The sequence below is a fragment of the Neovison vison genome, chromosome 2, assembly GCF_020171115.1.
Source record: "Neovison vison isolate M4711 chromosome 2, ASM_NN_V1, whole genome shotgun sequence".
Taxonomy (NCBI): domain Eukaryota; kingdom Metazoa; phylum Chordata; class Mammalia; order Carnivora; family Mustelidae; genus Neogale; species Neogale vison.
This window is the reverse complement of record NC_058092.1, coordinates 51757339-51775000: the sequence shown is the minus strand read 5'-3', so window position 1 is coordinate 51775000 and position 17662 is coordinate 51757339.

The following is a 17662-nucleotide window of genomic DNA, read 5'->3' as shown; positions in this document are numbered from 1 at the left end:
TGTATATTTGCCCTGGTGTGAAGACTGTTAGAAAGAAAAAGGAAGAGATAGATGGGGAGGGAGACTCTAAGACACCAGAATCTCTTACTGTTTCAAGGCCTATATATTCAAATATTCACATGCAAATGATGAGGACAATTTACTGTCTCTGCTCATACCAGTTAGATGTCTCTTTGTTTGTCTGTTTGCTTTTAACTCTTAGGCCAAATATGAATGGTCTTCTCCAGAAAATTAGGATACTAAAAGGAAATGGTTACAAATTATATTACATTGGTTTGGCCTGAGACATTATTCCTTTTTGATTTTTAACTATGTATTTTTTTTAATTTTCTGGGGCTTCTTTCTTTGAATTTTGTGTTCTAGCCAGCCTCTGGACAGGAAGCATTCAAGAATACGTTACATTCTTGAAGGACTGTACCTAAGGGAGAGAGCATTCAAGAATACATTATACTGTTGAAGGATTGCACCAAAGGGAGAGAGCTGTGATGAAGTGCAGGTGTCATCATGAGGTGAGTGTTTTACTGAATCTGAAGCCAGAGGTCCAGGTCCAGACTTGGCCACTTCTTAGCTTTGTAACCTTGGGCAAGTCACTTAACCTTTCTAGGTTTCAGTGTCTTCCCTGTGATGGGTATATGCATCTCACAAAGTCTGTATGAGGACTGAATGAGAAAATGGTATTATTTACTAGGAGTCTCCAAAATGTTGGCTGTACAAGGCATTGAGAAGCTGTGTAATGGCACCTGGTAATTGCTAACAAATATGAGGGATTATTGAAGTCATAAAAAATAAAATAGCATATTCCCGTGTGTTATCCAAATAGCACTGCCAAGCAATATAATAGTAGCTAAAAAGTATTTAAATCTTACTGTGTTCCACTGTACTCAGCCTTTTTTGTCATTATTTAATCCAATATGAAATTTTCTGAGACAGGTGGTATTATTATTCCCATTGTATAGATAAGGAAACAGAGGTTTAAAACAGTAAAGTAACTTTCCAAAGAATTTTGAAGTGCCAGAACATTAGAACTCAGGGCTATTTGACTCTAAATATGTTTAGAATTGGGCCAATTTTCCCTCCCCCACTCCATATTGGCAAGAATTTAAAATGTTATGTTTAAATGTTTTAGATAATATTTGGGGTGATCTCCTTCTTGGTCCCTGTGTTTCTCCTTTGTTCAATTTTAAACAATAGTCGAGGTTCCATTCTGATGATATGGAAAGCATTATCATAAGACATTTTTGTTGTTGTTGTTCCAGATGCTTTCCTTTACTACATGACCAGTTCCATAACATTCCAGGGAGTCAGTAGTGTTCTACATCTACTTTGTATTAACCTAGCCTAGTAATGGTTTGTTAACCTTAAAGTAACTTCATCTGGGAAAAATAGGCAACAGGTAAGAACATAAAACATACAAGTTTGGAATGGCAAATCCTAGCAAAAAATGGGGCCCTTGGTCCTATCTTCCATCCCTTCACCATGGCAGGCATTGCTTATAGATCATGGCACAATTTCCTGTTGATCCTGAATAGAACCTCAAGTCCTCATACACTGCTCCAGGCAATTACCACTAATCTATCAGAATTGACACTCATGCTGAAATCTATTTGTCATCCCTGATAGACTTACAGGGTTTTTCTCTGTGGCCTAAGGGAATCAGAGAACCAGCTCAAGCGTTTGTACATCTCTTTGACTTTGCCACTTAAGAGGACAGGAGGAGCATAATCTATAATGCTGTTTTGGGGGACCATCCTGATTTGGTTTAAACTTCATTGAGGAGCTGCTGGGCTTGGACTATAGAATCTCTGAATGGGTTACTACGTGAGGCTATGAAATCTTTTTGCTACCTTTGTAAATAAGCTAGATCCCTATTGGTCCAGAATAATTGGGCACTACCCTGCCTATGAAAAAGACTGAAAGAAAATAACCTCTGGAGAGCATCTTTGGTCTTATTATTGAATTTTCTCCTCAGCCAGAGTTAATGACAGTATCTCTGAAACAAATGTATCTGTGTTCAAAGATTCAAAGAAACCTCTAGCTCAAAAATGTTGTGACAGAAATTGGAAAAATTCTTTCATCTACAATTAAGGAATATCATATGTACATTTAAAAATATTTTTAAATATATGTTTGTAGCATATTAGAAATTTTAAAACAGAACTATTTAATAAATATAAACTGTATAACCTTTGATACAATCCCATGTGTTAAGGAAAATACCATCATACAATTTACCCCTAGAACTAATCAGCTGACTAAAATTAAATCAAAATCTTATCTTTTAGTTAATGACCGCTCTAAAGAAAGACAGTTAAAAGGAAGGACAGCAAAGTCATATGATGTTTAAACCATGTCTTGGTTTCGTGCTGTCTCAGTTTTAAATACAATCATTCATGATTCTGAAATTCATCAAAATTTCCTGAGCAGGTGTATACCTAGAAAAAGATGTTTTAATTAAAACTATTAGCCAGTATAAGCAGAGCTCTACACTAAAAGCTTGGCTTGGAATGGCAGCAAATTAACATAAAATGCCAATCTAATAAGAGGAAAAGCATCCTAGAGGTTGTTGTCCAAAATGGGGCTTGAAGAATTTAACTGATCCATATCAATTAGCACAGGATGTCACTGTTATTCCATTCATGGTGACTGCCACCTTATGCAGCTCTAATATTGAAACCAAATGAGAAAGATTTCCTCCTGTGGTAGGACCTAATCCTATGGCAGAAAACCTTCATCAAGGAAATAAGAAAAAGGTGGGGGAACAATGAGCTATTTTGTTTTCTAAACACCAAAGACACCTATCTATTAAACTCCCTAGAATGTTAATAATCTCTACGAAGGGGTGCCTGGGTGGTTCAGTGAGTTAAGCCTCTGCCTTTGGCTCAGGTCATGATCTCAGGGTCCTGGGATCAAGCCCCGCATTGGGCTCTCTGCTCAGCGAGGAGCCTGCTCCCCGCTTTCTCTCTGCCTGCCTCTCTGCCTACTTGTGATCTCTCTCTCTCTCTGTTAAATAAATAAATAAAATCTTTTTAAAAAAAATAATCTCTGTGAATCCCAAGCTTATACTTAGCTATAAATTGTAGGAGGCATAAATCAAAAGTTTATGAGGCCAAATATGTATCAGTAGTATGTTCCATTTTTGAATGCTCACTTGGTGCCAGATAAGTGCCAGGCACTTATCTGAGCATTTCTTACATAATTATCACCATTACAACCTTGCGAGGTCAAATGCCCCTTTATACTGAGAAGAAACTGAGTCCCAGAGAGGTTGCATAACTTGCTCAAAGTCAGTAAGTAGCAGAGTAGGGATTGGAACTCATAGTCTGTAGTCTTTATCATCATGCTCTACTTCTCCTATTATGTTTACAGATTTCTTTTTTGTTCTCTTTGGAAAAGGAAAAGGAAGGGAACCTTTCTCTGCCTTTAAGTTGGGATGGAAGGAAATTTTCCATAATAGTCTTCTAAAATCAGACTAAACAATTTGATAATACTGGTTTTCACAGATTTAAATCACAGATGAAACTAAGCCATCCAAAATTCATTTTGGAGACCATATATATAGAACCTAGTTTTTAAAGAAATCGATTATATTTTCTAATGTCTGAAGTGAGGCATGCTAGCACCTTTCTAATATAAGGTGATGAGGAGCCTTACATAATTATTTTGAAGTTGGCTCAAAAAATGTACAGTCCTATTATAGGAAGAGACACATAAAAAACAAATGATGTTGAAAGCCTCAAAGGTCAAGTATAAGGATCTGATTGTCCTTCCTTCTTATATCATTGCAGATTAATTCTCCCTAAATATCTTTACATTGCAATGTTGCTCTCTTATCTAACTTGTACTTCCTGGAAGTTTTTCTTTTGCCAAAAATCAGAGCATTAACATTTGATTAAATGTGGCATTGTGAAGTTTTCCTGATGAAAATTCACACACACACACATAGACACACACACACCCCAGACGGGTATGGACCTCTACCATGAGAATTACCTGTTTATGTGGTTGGTTTACATATTATTAAACCACCCATCTGATCTCTAATGGCAGCCCTACTGACACTGCCTGACCCAGTTTGACAATCTGGATAGAAATTGTAGGGTTGGCTGTTCAATGGCTGTGACTTTTAACAGCACTGCTTTTGGGCCTCAAATCAATTCTCTCTGTTTACAGACCATTTCACAGCCCTTTACCTGCAACATCACTTGTGTCAGTCCCATAAATACTTTGGTGTATATAATGCTTGAATTAGCATAATGGTTTAGGCTCTAAGCTCTTAGCCCAAAGAAGGACACGTCAACATGTTCTCTTCACTTAAGCAATTAAGAGCTATTATGCTGCTTCAGTGGAAATATCATCAAGGTTAAAGACAATCCCAAACAGCCCTCTCACCTTTTTATTCTAAGTCTAATAAATGAGGCATAGAAATTGAAATGTTAGTAAACAGTCCTACTTGCAAGCTCTTTTTGGATCATGCTTAATCAGACCCCCATTCACCAGACATTTGCAAGGGATTCAGAAATGTGTATATTGAATTTTTCATTTAGTGCAAGAAAATAAAGCTTGCTGATTTGATTTCAGTATCATACAAACATGAATTTAATTTTGCCAAGTTTAAAAATTTTTATCAAGTTACATAAAAAGATATCTCTATACTTTTATTATTCAGTATGATAAAGGTTACATTTTTAAAGGTAATGTGGTTGCTGTGACTTAAACAAAGGGATAGTTCCAAAGTCTTTCTATATTTTTTCTTTTTGCATTTTTAAAAATTTGCTTTATTGAGGTTTAATTTGCATATAATAAAATTCAATTTTAAGTATACATTTTGATGAGTTTTGGCAAATGTATATAGTTGTGTAATTGCCATTATAATCAAGATATAGAATATTTCTGTAACCTGAAAAAATTCTCTTGTCTGCCTCTACAGTTAATCCTCTTCCCCAGCCCTGGTAACCAATGATCTGCTTTTGATCACTAGTTTTGCTTTTTCTAGAATTTCATATAAATAGAATTAGACAGTATCTAGTCTTCTGTGTTTGGCTTCCCATATTTCTCTGTATCTTTTCCTCTATGTATTAGCAGCGAGAAGGTATTCTGAGAACCATAATTTGGGTGGAATCCTGGCTTCACCTCTTCTGCCTCAATGACTTTAAGCAAGTTATTTAAATTCTCTGGGCCCTAGTTTCCTCTTCTACAAGAATGGGGAAAATATCTCCACAGTATGGGTTATAAATAAATCTATGCATATACTTGAGTAAGGTATCTAGAAAGTGCTCGATAATTCTGGGTTTCTTAGATTGGTGCTGCTCTCTCCAGTGTTGAACATTTTTTTTTTTTAAGATTTTATTTTTTATTTGACAGAGAGAGATCACAAGTAGGCAGAGAGGCAGGCAGAGAGAGAGAGAGGAGGAAGCAGGCTCCCTGCTGAGCAGAGAGCCCGATGCGGGACTCGATCCCAGGACCCTGAGATCATGACCTGAGCCGAAGGCAGCGGCTCAACCCACTGAGCCACCCAGGCGCCCCAGTGTTGAACATTTTTAACAGCTGCTCACTACAGGCCTCACTATGACTGAATCCAGTGACTGCAACAAGGCACAAAGGAATTTTTCAGGTTTGGGAAATACCTGTATCTTGACTCTAATGGTAATTACACAATTATATATATTTGTCAAAATTCATTAAGCTATACACTTGAATTTTATTATACGTAAATTACATGGCAATAAAGATGATTTTTTAAAATCTAAAAAATAAAGTGTACAGAAAGAACTTGGAAATGTCTCTTGGTTTAAAATCACATGTGATGAGAGATACCCTTGACTCATGCTTCATCAGCTGGGCTTGCTGCTTTGGCCAAACAAGGGAAGCATTCAAAGCCTTTCCTAAGAGCATCACATTTGATATCATCAACAAAAGCCCTGCAAGCAACAAATGTTGTTTTCACAAACCACTGTCCTTGTGTTGACTTTTTAAGTTAAAGAAATCAGTTGTGCAATGAAAGAATAAAAGTAATGTGAGGGAAAGACTGTATGTGTGTGTATGTGTGTGTGTGTTTGTAAGAAAATGCAGTTAAGTGATTTTGTATTGACGGTCTTGAACAGCTTCAAAATGTCATAAACAGCTTATTGGATATAGAAAATGTGCAAGAAAATTAAGGTTAAGAACAGTTAATTGAAGTATCATTTTCTTTGGGGCATCTTCCCCAACTCCCACCAATGCCCTCACTCCATACTGAGTTAAGCACCCCGCTCTCTATTCTGATTTTACTCTGTCCTTACCTCTATCACATCAGTTATCACACTGCATTTTATTTATTGGCTTATTTGTCTATTCCCCTTCATAAGACTATGCAATCCTTGAAGGTAGTTAATTTGGTTTTGGTATCTTTATATTTCCAGCATCCTGAACAATTCTTAGTAGGGGCTCAATAAATGTTTGATGAGTAAATGAAGTCTTAATCACAATACTTCCATTTACAATATTACAACCAACATTTACCCCAGGCTTGCTTTTAAGTGATTTGGGTCCAGTGTATACGAGGCTCTGAAGGAATAGAGGACCCACGAAAAGACATGAAAATCAAGGAGATGATAAGAAATTTAGTGTGAGGAGAAGAAATAGTAAAGAAGTGTCCTTTAGTCCTTTGCTTCCAGAATCCCTGCTTTGGGCAAACAGTTCTGAGTTAGATTGCAGCCCTCCCAAACTGTGTGACATTAGACCAATTACTAAACCTTCCTGAGCTTCAGTTCACCTGTGACTTTTCATCTATAAAATAGAGGAAATGGTAATGATCTCTCCTTCATAGGGTTTCTGTGGGATTGAATGATATAATGCATATCAGCACTCAGTGCCTGGTGCACTGTGAACACTCACAAAATGTTAATTCTCTAGCATGTTTCAAGATTACAGACTCTAGAGTCCAACAGATTAGGTCTGAATTTCAACTCATTCTAATTCAGCAATCCCTGGTCTGTGTGAACCAAGACAGATTACTTATAACCTCAGATTCACTAAGTGCAAAATGAGGATAATAACAGTATCCCCTCATAGGGTTATTCTGAGAATTAAATGAGATAAAAGAACTTAGCGTCATGACTGGCTCAAAATAAAGGCTTAATAAAGGTTAGTTATTATCCTAGCCTGATAGGATCTAGCTCTATTGTTACCATATAAGCCCTGTTTCTCAGCAGGAATCCTTTATTTCAATCAGGTATATTCCCTCTTTCATTTGTATTTGCCATGCTCATTTATTTTTCTTTACTTTCTTCATGCTACAGCTATCATAGGTCAGTGTGGAAAAAGGAACAAAGGTTTTGAGGTCAAATGACCTGGATTCTAAATCTGGCTTTGCTAATATTCTACTTGTGCACAAGTCACCCTGCTTCCCTGAATCTGTTTTCACCTGTAACATGGAGACAATAATCTTCATTTCGTTGGCTTTTTGTAAAGATTAAATGAGATCATATGTAATAAGGTACCCAATGTATAGTAGGGGTTCTATTGAATACATTTTAGTTTCCAATCCACTGCATTCCCCCAGTCAAGCACACTTACTCTCCTTTATACCTATCTAAATTCCCAGCTTTCAGGGCATATAAAAATCTCACCTCATTCTGGAAGCTGTCTCATACTAACCCACCTTGATCCCATAAATGTATTATATACTCTTCTTGTTATGCTGATTCTGTAAATTAGTCTTGTCTCTTAAACTAGACCAGTTAATCTCTTCTGAGTCATGGACCCCTCGATAACCAGATATTTCTTTAATTCTTCTCTAAGATTTTCCCACAGGGTCTCATGGTTGGCTCAGTCTGTTGAGCACTGACTTTTGATTTTGGCTCAGGTCATGATCTCAGGGTCCTGGATCAAGCCCCACATCATGCTTCATGCTCAGTGGGGGGATCTGCTTGAGGATTCTCTCTCCCTCTCCTTCTGTCCCTCCCCCCATTCCCACTATAAATAAATAGATAGATAGATAAATCTTCTTTTAAAAAAAGGTATTTCCACATATGTGAAATTTTGTAAAAAATTTCAAGATGCTAATATCCCCTAAAACCTCTGAACTTTTGTCATCCCCTTAAGGGAAGTGACTGTGTGATACTCTGTGTGTGTTCTGGGGCTGAGGATAATAACAGTAGTGTGTTAAGACCAAGTGATGGACTAATTAATCTTCTGCCTCAGAAGACAGGTGGTGGTAGCATCTCCACAGAAAGGGCAGGATGTTGGATAGGGCAAAAGGTGAGGAACCAGGTCAACATCTCAGTCTTTTAATTTTTCCAGAGCAAAGCAACTTGAATCTTCATTTTGATACCGAAGGAAGGGATACAGATATTGGAGTAATACAGAGAAGTATGGAAAGATAATCTGAAAATATTCCATTCCTGAATCATAGATATGTCCAGTCCACAGAAGCTAAAAGAGTACTTCTCTCTTTCTACTTTCAGCCTCAGATCATAACTTTTCCTGGGTTTTGCAGCCTCTCATTCCACCCATAAGGACTAGTTGCCTGCTTTGACTGCTTTTATTGTAGTTGTTGTTTCACTTAACGGCTTTGAGTTTTTGATAAAACAGTTCACATTTGTCTTATGCAAAATGCTTTGATTTTGAATTTCGGTCTGTCACCCAGATCTAATAAGAGAAGTGCCTCATATGGAATGTAAGCAAAAAGAAGACCAACCTCAATTCTAGTCATGGCCCTGGGGAACTGACTGTGTGACATTGGGTAAATCACCTCTCTTTGTGGTCTTAGTTTCCTTTTTCATACAACTTGACAATCTCTCCTAGCCCTGACCCTCCATGATTCTGTGATGTTGCAGTGATTCATGATTGGAACTAGAAGATTTTCTAAAAAGCTTGTGTATACACAAGAAATGTATGGCAAATGGCTAAGAAGAACAGGTTTCAACTGTTCAATTACTACCTTAAATGAAAGTTAGCATATTTACCATATGAAATTTTGGAAACCATCCTACAACACATACTCAACACTAGGTGACAATAAATATAAGTTTTGTTTCTTTGATGATTTAGAAGCCTTATGGATCTCATATCCACTGTTCAAAGCTACAAAAGAAAAAAATGTAATTTTTCATACTTTTAGGTTGTGGTGATTTGAAAAAGTGGGAATAGTAGGTCTAACCAAAGTGAAATGTATATCTTTAGATCATCTGTTGTGTCTCTTCCCTATAGCACCTTTGTAACATCCCTAATAAAGAAAGTAAATGGCATTGGGATGCCTCAGTGGCTTAAGTCAGTTAAGTGTCTGACTCTTGATTTTGGCTCAGGTCATAATCTCAGTGTTGTGAGATCAAACCCCACATTGGGCTCCATGATGGTTATGGAGTCTGCTTAAGATTCTCTCTCCCTGGGGCACCTGGGTGGCTCAGTGGGTTAGGGCCTCTGCCTTTGGCTCAGGTCGTGGTCCCAGGGTTCTGGGATCGAGCCCCGCATCGGGCTCTCTGCTCAGCAGGAGGCTTGCTTCCCTTCCTCTCTCTCTGCCTGCCTCTCTGTCTTGTGATCTCTGTCTGTCAAATAAATAAGTAAAAATCTTTAAAAAAAAAATGAGTTAAAAATTAAATAAATAAAGATTCTCTCTCCCTGGGGCACCTGGGTGTCTCAGTGGGTTAAAGCCTCTGCCTTCTGCTCAGGTCATGATCCCAGGATCCTAGGATCAAGCCCCGCATCGGGCTCTCTGCTCAGCAGGAAGCCTGCTTCCTCCTCTCTCTCTGCCTGCCTCTCTACCAACTTGTGATCTCTGTCTGTCTAATAAATAAATAAATAATCTTTAAAAAAAAAAAAAGATTCTCTCTCCCTCTCCTTCTGCCCCTCCCCACTCCCTCTCTAAAAAAAGAGAGAGAGAGAGAGAAAGAAAGAAAGAAAGAAGAGAAATGATATAATAAAGAATTTTCTTTGGGCAGAAAATTACCACCAAAACATCTTAACATTCTGATATTCTAGTAATGATATCAGCTCACAACAAAAACTGGAAGCATGTGAATAGTCAGTTTCTAATTTTATTCTGCCTATTCAGACTATGCAAGAGGAAAAAAGATGATAAATAGCCAGAAAGATTTTCTTGACATCATGCTTAACTGAAATTTCAAAATAAATCAGTTGGGCTCGTTTTTAAAGACCTACAACTAAATTATCATTGGATCGTTTTGTTCTGCTCCCAACTGGGTTTCCGAGGGACTTGTGGTGAGATACAACAAGATCTGAAAATGGGCCACAGTGCGCAAACATTGCAGTTTGGTTTGATTTAGTCTAACTCTTGTGTAATAACTTTCTTTGAAGTGTGGGTTGAGGAGCAGGTTACAAGCCCGAGGCCACAAGCTCATCTTGTTCTTGTTACAACTCAGATGCCCTGCAGTCCCCGCACTATATATCAGAGACTTGGCACCAGAGTCCCTGGCTGATCAAGAGTGGAGCCTTCATTCCCAGCACAGAGAGCGACTGAGCAACAAACAACAACATGGTTCTGTTTGCTTGGGAAACCCATTTGACAAAAGGACACAGGTGAGTCTTCAAGGAGCCTGTGAGCCTGAGGAAGCCTGACTTTGCTCTCAAGGTAAGGAAAAAGTTAAAAAGTCATCTACCTGATAAAAAGGTCCCTGTCCTAGGGAGAGACAAAACACATTTTCAGATTGCTGGCCAGTTTCTCACATTCTCTAGCTTTGGGATTGCTACTTCTCTGCAGATCGTCTGACCCAGGCAAATCTCAAGGCAGGTCTCCGACTCCTCTCTAGTCTGATTTTTCATCAGCAAAATGAGGGGGTTGGACCAAACAATCTCTTAGGCCTCGTCCTACTCTAAAATTTGGTGATTCTGACCCTGTGACAGTCTTGTAGCCCCCAAGGGATTAACTTGATTCCTTCCGTTGGTCACAGATTTTCCAACAGCCTGATTTAGACTCTTGCAGCTGAATTGGACTATGGATGATTCTAGTAAATAATACTTGCACAGTTTGTTGGAACCTGTGAAATGATTTTACATACAGTATTTCATTGCATCCTTAAAAAAAACTAAGGAAGGAAAATGTATTCTCCTCACTTTATAGAGGAGAAAAGCTATGCTAGGAGAGGTTAAGTCATAACTGCTAGAGTCACTAGGGCCAGAACTGAAAAGAAGAAACTTCAAGTATGAGTTTCTTAGTCTGGATGAGGCACATACATTCAGTAAAGAGATGTGTCAAGTATCACAGATGGGAACAGTGAACATTCTGGGAACCTGCCTCAGAATTCAAACATATTACTGTCACCTATATACACTCTGTTTGAGTGAAGAGGCAGACACTCCAAAAAGAGAGATTGAGCTAGAAGTGATTTTCACTTCCAAGACAAAGACTCTTAGCCAAGGGTAGGGGCCAAGGGATGTTCTTCAGCTCCTCATGCAGTGCTCTAAAAGGATAGAATGGGAGATGGGGTAGAACTCACCTCGGGTAGCTAGTGAAAGCTCACAAGTTTAATCCAGGGACACTGGTGGAAGTCTGGTGGGAAGTGAAGGTTTGGGGTGTTATAGTCTTGGCACTGAGTACTGACTATACACCAAGCCCTTGATAGAGCTTACGAGCATTGCTTACAACGTATATTTTATTTTGTCCCAGCCTTTAAGGAATCCTGTGGAGAGTTAGGAAGCCTGTAAAACCCTAAAGATAGGGTGAGAGAAATAGGGTCTGCAACACAAGGGGATATATATTCTAACACATACACACACACACACACACACACACACACACATAGGTAAGCCTTCCTCTGTGGTGTATAATTAAAGAACTGCAATGCCTAGGGGCAGAGGGCTTCCCCAGTTGTGTACAGGGCCTGCTGGAGCACAGGAAGTACAGGATGACTAGAAGGAAAATGAATGAGAACAACATTAGCAACAGTGTGGGGGTGAGCAGTGGGCAGAGGAGGGGCAAACCCCAAAGATATCTGAGTCAGCGCCTGTCACCAGGGGTGACAACAAGGCCATGGCAGCAACAGCAGAGGCTAAGGGACAGTGGAGTGTGGGGCCACAAAGGCTGATGAAGCAGAACAAAGTTCCTAAGCTCCTCTAGGATTAGGAAAAGATAAAACAAGAAAGATCAAACAGGTAACGATGAAGAGGAGATGCAATTAGAGGTAAACCTCAAGGAAATCAAATTTGCAGATAACACAAAACTAAAAGCATGGTTAATATCATTTTGAGTCCTGTATCAGTTAACTTTCATCACAGACCAACTCCGGGACTACAAACCCAAGAAGGTGATAAGAATATATATAATGTCCTGCACATAGATTCTCAAAATCAACTGAAATGAAAGGGCCACTGGGTGGCTCAGTCAGTTAAGCATGTGCCTTCAGTTCAAGTCATGAACTGAACATGATCTGAACCCATGATCTGGGTTCCTGGGATTGAGCCCTGTGTCAGATTCCCTGCTCAGTGCAAAGCCTGCTTCTCTCTCTGCCCCCGCTCTTCCTCCTGCTTGTATACTCTCTCTCAAATAAATAAATAAAATATTTTTTTAAAAAATTAACTGAGGTAGATAGGACTGACAGAGTAAGATGTGACAACATAAGAAAGATTTAGTGTGGGGGGTTTTGATGACCAGAAATTCACCTTTGATTTGGCTGCTACAAAAACTAAGAACCTCAGGTTACAGTGATGAAAACACATGTCCAGACCATTGGGCATTTGTGGCTGAGCCAAATGCACAGTATTATGTTCGGTTGTTGGTGTTGCCTCCTAAGAGGAGCATTGATATTTCATGCTTGTCCACAGGAACATGACTGAGATGATAAGGGGTGCAGATACCAAGTCCCACAAGGGGCAGCTGGAACTGAGGAAACTTGGGGGGATCTAGAAAGTCATCTTTAATTCCTGAGGAAGACTTCTTGAGAAAGAGTCGCACTTGCGTGGCCCTTACAGGATATCACCAAAACCAAAGAATAGAAGGCCGATTTTGGCTCAGTGAAGAGTAAAGCTTTCTAATAGAACTGTTCAGAGGTAGAAGGAGCTAGTTTCAGGAGTGGTAAAATCCCCAGATGGGAAGTGGATTTCAGGCCAAGCCTGGATGATCTTGTGGCTGGGAACTTCCATATAGAAATGGTTTCTGCATTAGGTAGAAGCTTGGACTAAACGACCTCTGAGACTTCCTCTAGCTCTTAGAGGCCAGATTGAAGATTTTTGCCTTAGAAACCAACCATTCAGTTCTGGAGGTAAAACCCCAAAGGAAACCTACTCTACCATGGGCCTATGGGGTATAGAGTCCTGCCATAGCTACTGCTCTCAGAATGCCTTCTCAGCAAATGATGAGGCTCCAACTCATTTAGAATCTGGGAACGGGAAATGTACTTTTAAGAAGCAAATAGATATTTGCTGACCTGGTGCACCCTAAATTCAATCCATCAAATTAGTTTTGTCTGAGTCTTAAGAATATCTCAAAGTCCCTCTCTTCTTCCATATCTGTAGGAACCCTGCCTTGGTTCATGCCATCATCACCTTACCCCCAGACTTTTTCAACAAACTCCCAAATAATGCTTTATCTCCACTCTTGTCTTCTTGTCTGCCTCTGTAGAGTAGGCAGAGTAGTTTTCTGTTTTGAATGGCTCCCCACTGACCATGTGGGATAGTACCAGCTCTTAATGTTGGATGGAAAGCCGTGCAGACTCATGTTCTGTGACTTTCCACACATACCACCATATCCTACACACACATGCACACACACTCACTTTCTCTCTCTCTCTCTTTATGCTTCAATAATGCTACACTATTTGTAATTTTCTTCATACACTATACTGTTAAACATCTCTCTGCCTTTGCTTATGCTGCTCCCTCCATCTGAAATGCCTCACTTTTTCTAGCCCCCATCTTACTTACCAGAATAACGCCTGCTTATTCTTTTTCATACATGAAAGCTTTGGTGCATAACTTTTTATGAAGCCTTCCTTTAACCATGCATCTTACTCAACATTTACTGAGGGTGTACAAAGCATGGTGCTGGGGTGCCTGGTTGGCTCAGTCGGTTAAGCATCTGTCTTCATCTCAGGTTATGATCGTAAGATCCTGGGATGGAGCCTTGAGTCAGGCTTCCTGCTCAATTGAGAGCTTGCTTCTCCCTCTCCCTTTGCCCCTGCATCTTTATGCTCTCTCTTGCTCACTCACTCTCTCAAATAAATAAAATCTTAAAAAAAAAAAAAAAAAGCATGGTGCTAAGTACTGCAGTAATCCAAAAGGGAAATTTTGAAGCTAAAGTGAAATAATAGAAGAGCTTTTACTTTATGGAGTTACTAAAATGTATTTTTAATATGCATTAGGGAACTCTGCATAGGCTTATCCTATATGCACAATGACAACTTTATAATTGGGATCAAATAATAGTTTATATTTATTGAGTTCTCATTACATGCTAAGGGCTACTCCAAGCACTTCATGAACTCATTTAGTAAATGTTTATTGAATGAAATATTTATTGATATCTAATATATATGATCAGCACCATTCTAGTTTCTAGGAATCCAACAGGAAACAAAATACAAAACCCCTGCTCTTTAGAAGTTTACATTCTGTATGGGAAGCTACAACCAACAAACAAAACATACAGAACAATAGATGGTGATTAAGTGCTATGTGGAAATGTAAAACAAAGAGTAGAAAGAGGAAGAGTTAGATACCAGGGGTTTTGGGGGTAGGGTGGCAGTTTTCAGTGAGGTTATCAGAGAAGACATAAGTGAGGAGGTGATATGTAAGCATACCTGAAGGGGCTAGGAAACAAACCATAAGAGTATCTTGAGGAATAAAATTCCAGACAGAGGGCAGAGTAGGTGCCAAGCAGGAGGCTGTCTGGCATATTTGTGAAACAAGAGGCCACATTACTGAGGAAGAGTGAGCAGTGCACACAGGAGGAGATGAGGTCAGTGGAGTAACCATGGGCCTGGTGAACCATTATGAAGACTTCGGTTTCTATGCCGAGGGATGTGTGACACCATTTGAGGGTTGTGACAGATTATTAACAGATCACCCCATTTGGTATGTTGAGAGTAGACTGTAGGAGGGGACGGACTGAAGTACAGAGCTGTTCCAATAATCCAGGTGGGAAATGATAGGCTTGGAACAGGATGGTAGCAGTAGGGTATTGAGAGACTGATTTCAATATGTGTATTTAAGTAGAGATGGCAGGATTTGCTAATGAAATTGATACAAAGTGAGAGAAAGAGAGAGAGAGAGGAGTCAGGGATGACTTCAGGGTTTTGGGCCTGAGCAACTCAATGGATAGAATTGCCATTTATTGAGATAGAAAATTGTGGAAGAGGCAGCTTTGTGGGGTGGGTATTGGGAGGAGAGATCAGGGGTCGAACTTTGAGTTCAATTTGAGACACCTAGTGAATTACCAACTAGAGATATACAAGTTAGTTGTGGGCAGGGGAAGGGATAAGAGTGACATTCAAGCTGGAGTTGCAAATTGAGGAGTAGCCACCATATAGATATTTGTGAAGTCTTGAACCTAGAGGGAATCATAAAGGAGTCTAAACACTGAAGAGAAGAGAAAAAGACTAAGGACTAAGCTCGAGGGCATTCCAGCATTTCTGGATTAGAGAGATGAGGAGAACTTTGGGAGGAGCAGTGAAGGAGGAGAAAAACCAGGACAGCAAAGAATCTTGCAAGCCAAGAGAAGAATGTTTCAGGAAGAGAAGGTGATAAACTGTGCTGAATTGTGCTGATCAAATGAGAAGGAAACTAAGAATTGATCATTGCATTTGACAACATGGACACAAGAGAAGTAGGTGGACACTAATACTATTGATTCATTAAAGATTCACAAGTCTCAATGATAGGGATTATTTCCCTAAAGAAGGAAACTAAAGCATAGGAACATTTAGTAATTTGCACAAGGTCACCTAGCAAGAGAATGACAGAGTTGGCATTTGAACCTAGGCTGTGTAGTTCTGGAGCACTCTCTGCCTGGGAAAATAGGAAAAACAGAAGAGAGACATTTTGTGGGAAGTTTGACTACATGGCAAGGAAAAGAAAACCATAGAATGTTCCTTCTAACCTGTTCTGCTGTAGCTCCATTTCTGATCCTACTCCTTGACTTAATCTGCTATAGAGTTTTTTTGTTTCATGTCAGGAAAAAGGCATTGATTGACTTTAAAAGCCCATCTGTATAGAGAATTTACAGTGCTTAATTAATAACCAAGACTAGCCTACCTAGCTCAGTTAGTTAGATCACAGTGATTGACCCCAAGGGTGCAAATGCATTTTTTGACATGAACCAGCCAGTTTTACCAGAACAACTTTGTTTCAGGGACATGGGCTAAATTTTTTGCTCTGGACAAATACCTTGTATACGGGTTCAGTGTGGTAGTTAATCTCCTGAAAAAATAATTACAGTATGTGTTCTATTGCCAATATATTAGTAGAACCTCTTCCTGTTTAGAAGACCTGTTATTTTCTTTTTCAGTGCTGAGGATTGTTTACTGTGTCCACATCTTCACATGATAGCATCCTCAACAGCTCAGATTTGTAAACTAATGTCTGTATTTTGGAGAGTAAATAGCTACTCTTTATATAAATGGGATAGAGTGTATTCTGGAACCAGTCAGATGGAGACCAAACCTGAATAAAGCATTAGCAAGAAACAGAGCCCAGTATTCAGGGATATCTTTGAATAAATCTGGAGAAGAGAAATTTTGACTGAGTGTTTAATATAATTTTAAAAATCAGCTCTACCTTTTGAGGGAGCATTACCTAATGAGTAATCTACAAGGCTTTGGGCAGCAGATACTGGTTGATAAAAATCTCTGTGTGTCAATTGTGATTTATACTTCCAAGACCTCACCCAGTAAATTTATTCTTCAGGTAATCATGTCTCGGCATCCATCTGCCTTTTATTTAGATCTAATGGCCAAACTTGGTTCTGCCCACATTGATTTACTCTATCTACATTTTTGGAGGTAATGAGAAATTTATAATAAACTTTATTAAAAGTAGTCACTTAAAAAAAAAAGTGGTCACTTTTAACTTGCATTCTACATGTTGACCCACTAACTTGGGGTTTTGACCACTTGGCAGTCTTTGTCAAGCTTGGTTACATCTGAGAGTATTGCTGATCAGTACTCTGAAATCCCCATGCAAATATATAATTAAAAAGTATCTTTAGCTCTCTTTTTTCATCTCCCTTAAATTCCAAATTTCCCCACAATTCCCACAGTGAAAATAACTGTTTTGTTGTAATCGAGTACAAGACTTCTTCCCATTCATAGACCACACCATTGTGGTACTATTCAGTGCTCCCTTCATTCCAGGTCATATCCAAGGCTTGCCTCAGTGTTGTCACCTACGATAAATGGTAACCAGCAACAGATAAAAATGTGAATTCAGGCATTAGAGATGCTATGTAGACACAGAAAAAAGAAGCTGTAATGAAAGATTCTTTCAAGATCTGGCTATCAACCCATAGCCAAACCAGGTTCAGTCAAGGTCACATCCACATTCTCCTCTAGCTCTACATAGATGCATGCACCATGGTGCCATTTTGCCCTGCCAAAATAGCTCTTGCTGGGTAATTCTCCTAACTGTCTCACCACGCCAAGTATCTGATTGTCAAGGGGGGTGGGGAACAAAAACAAACTAACAAAAACCATCACTGCAAAATTTATGTATATTCAGTTTTTCTTTATTTCTTTTT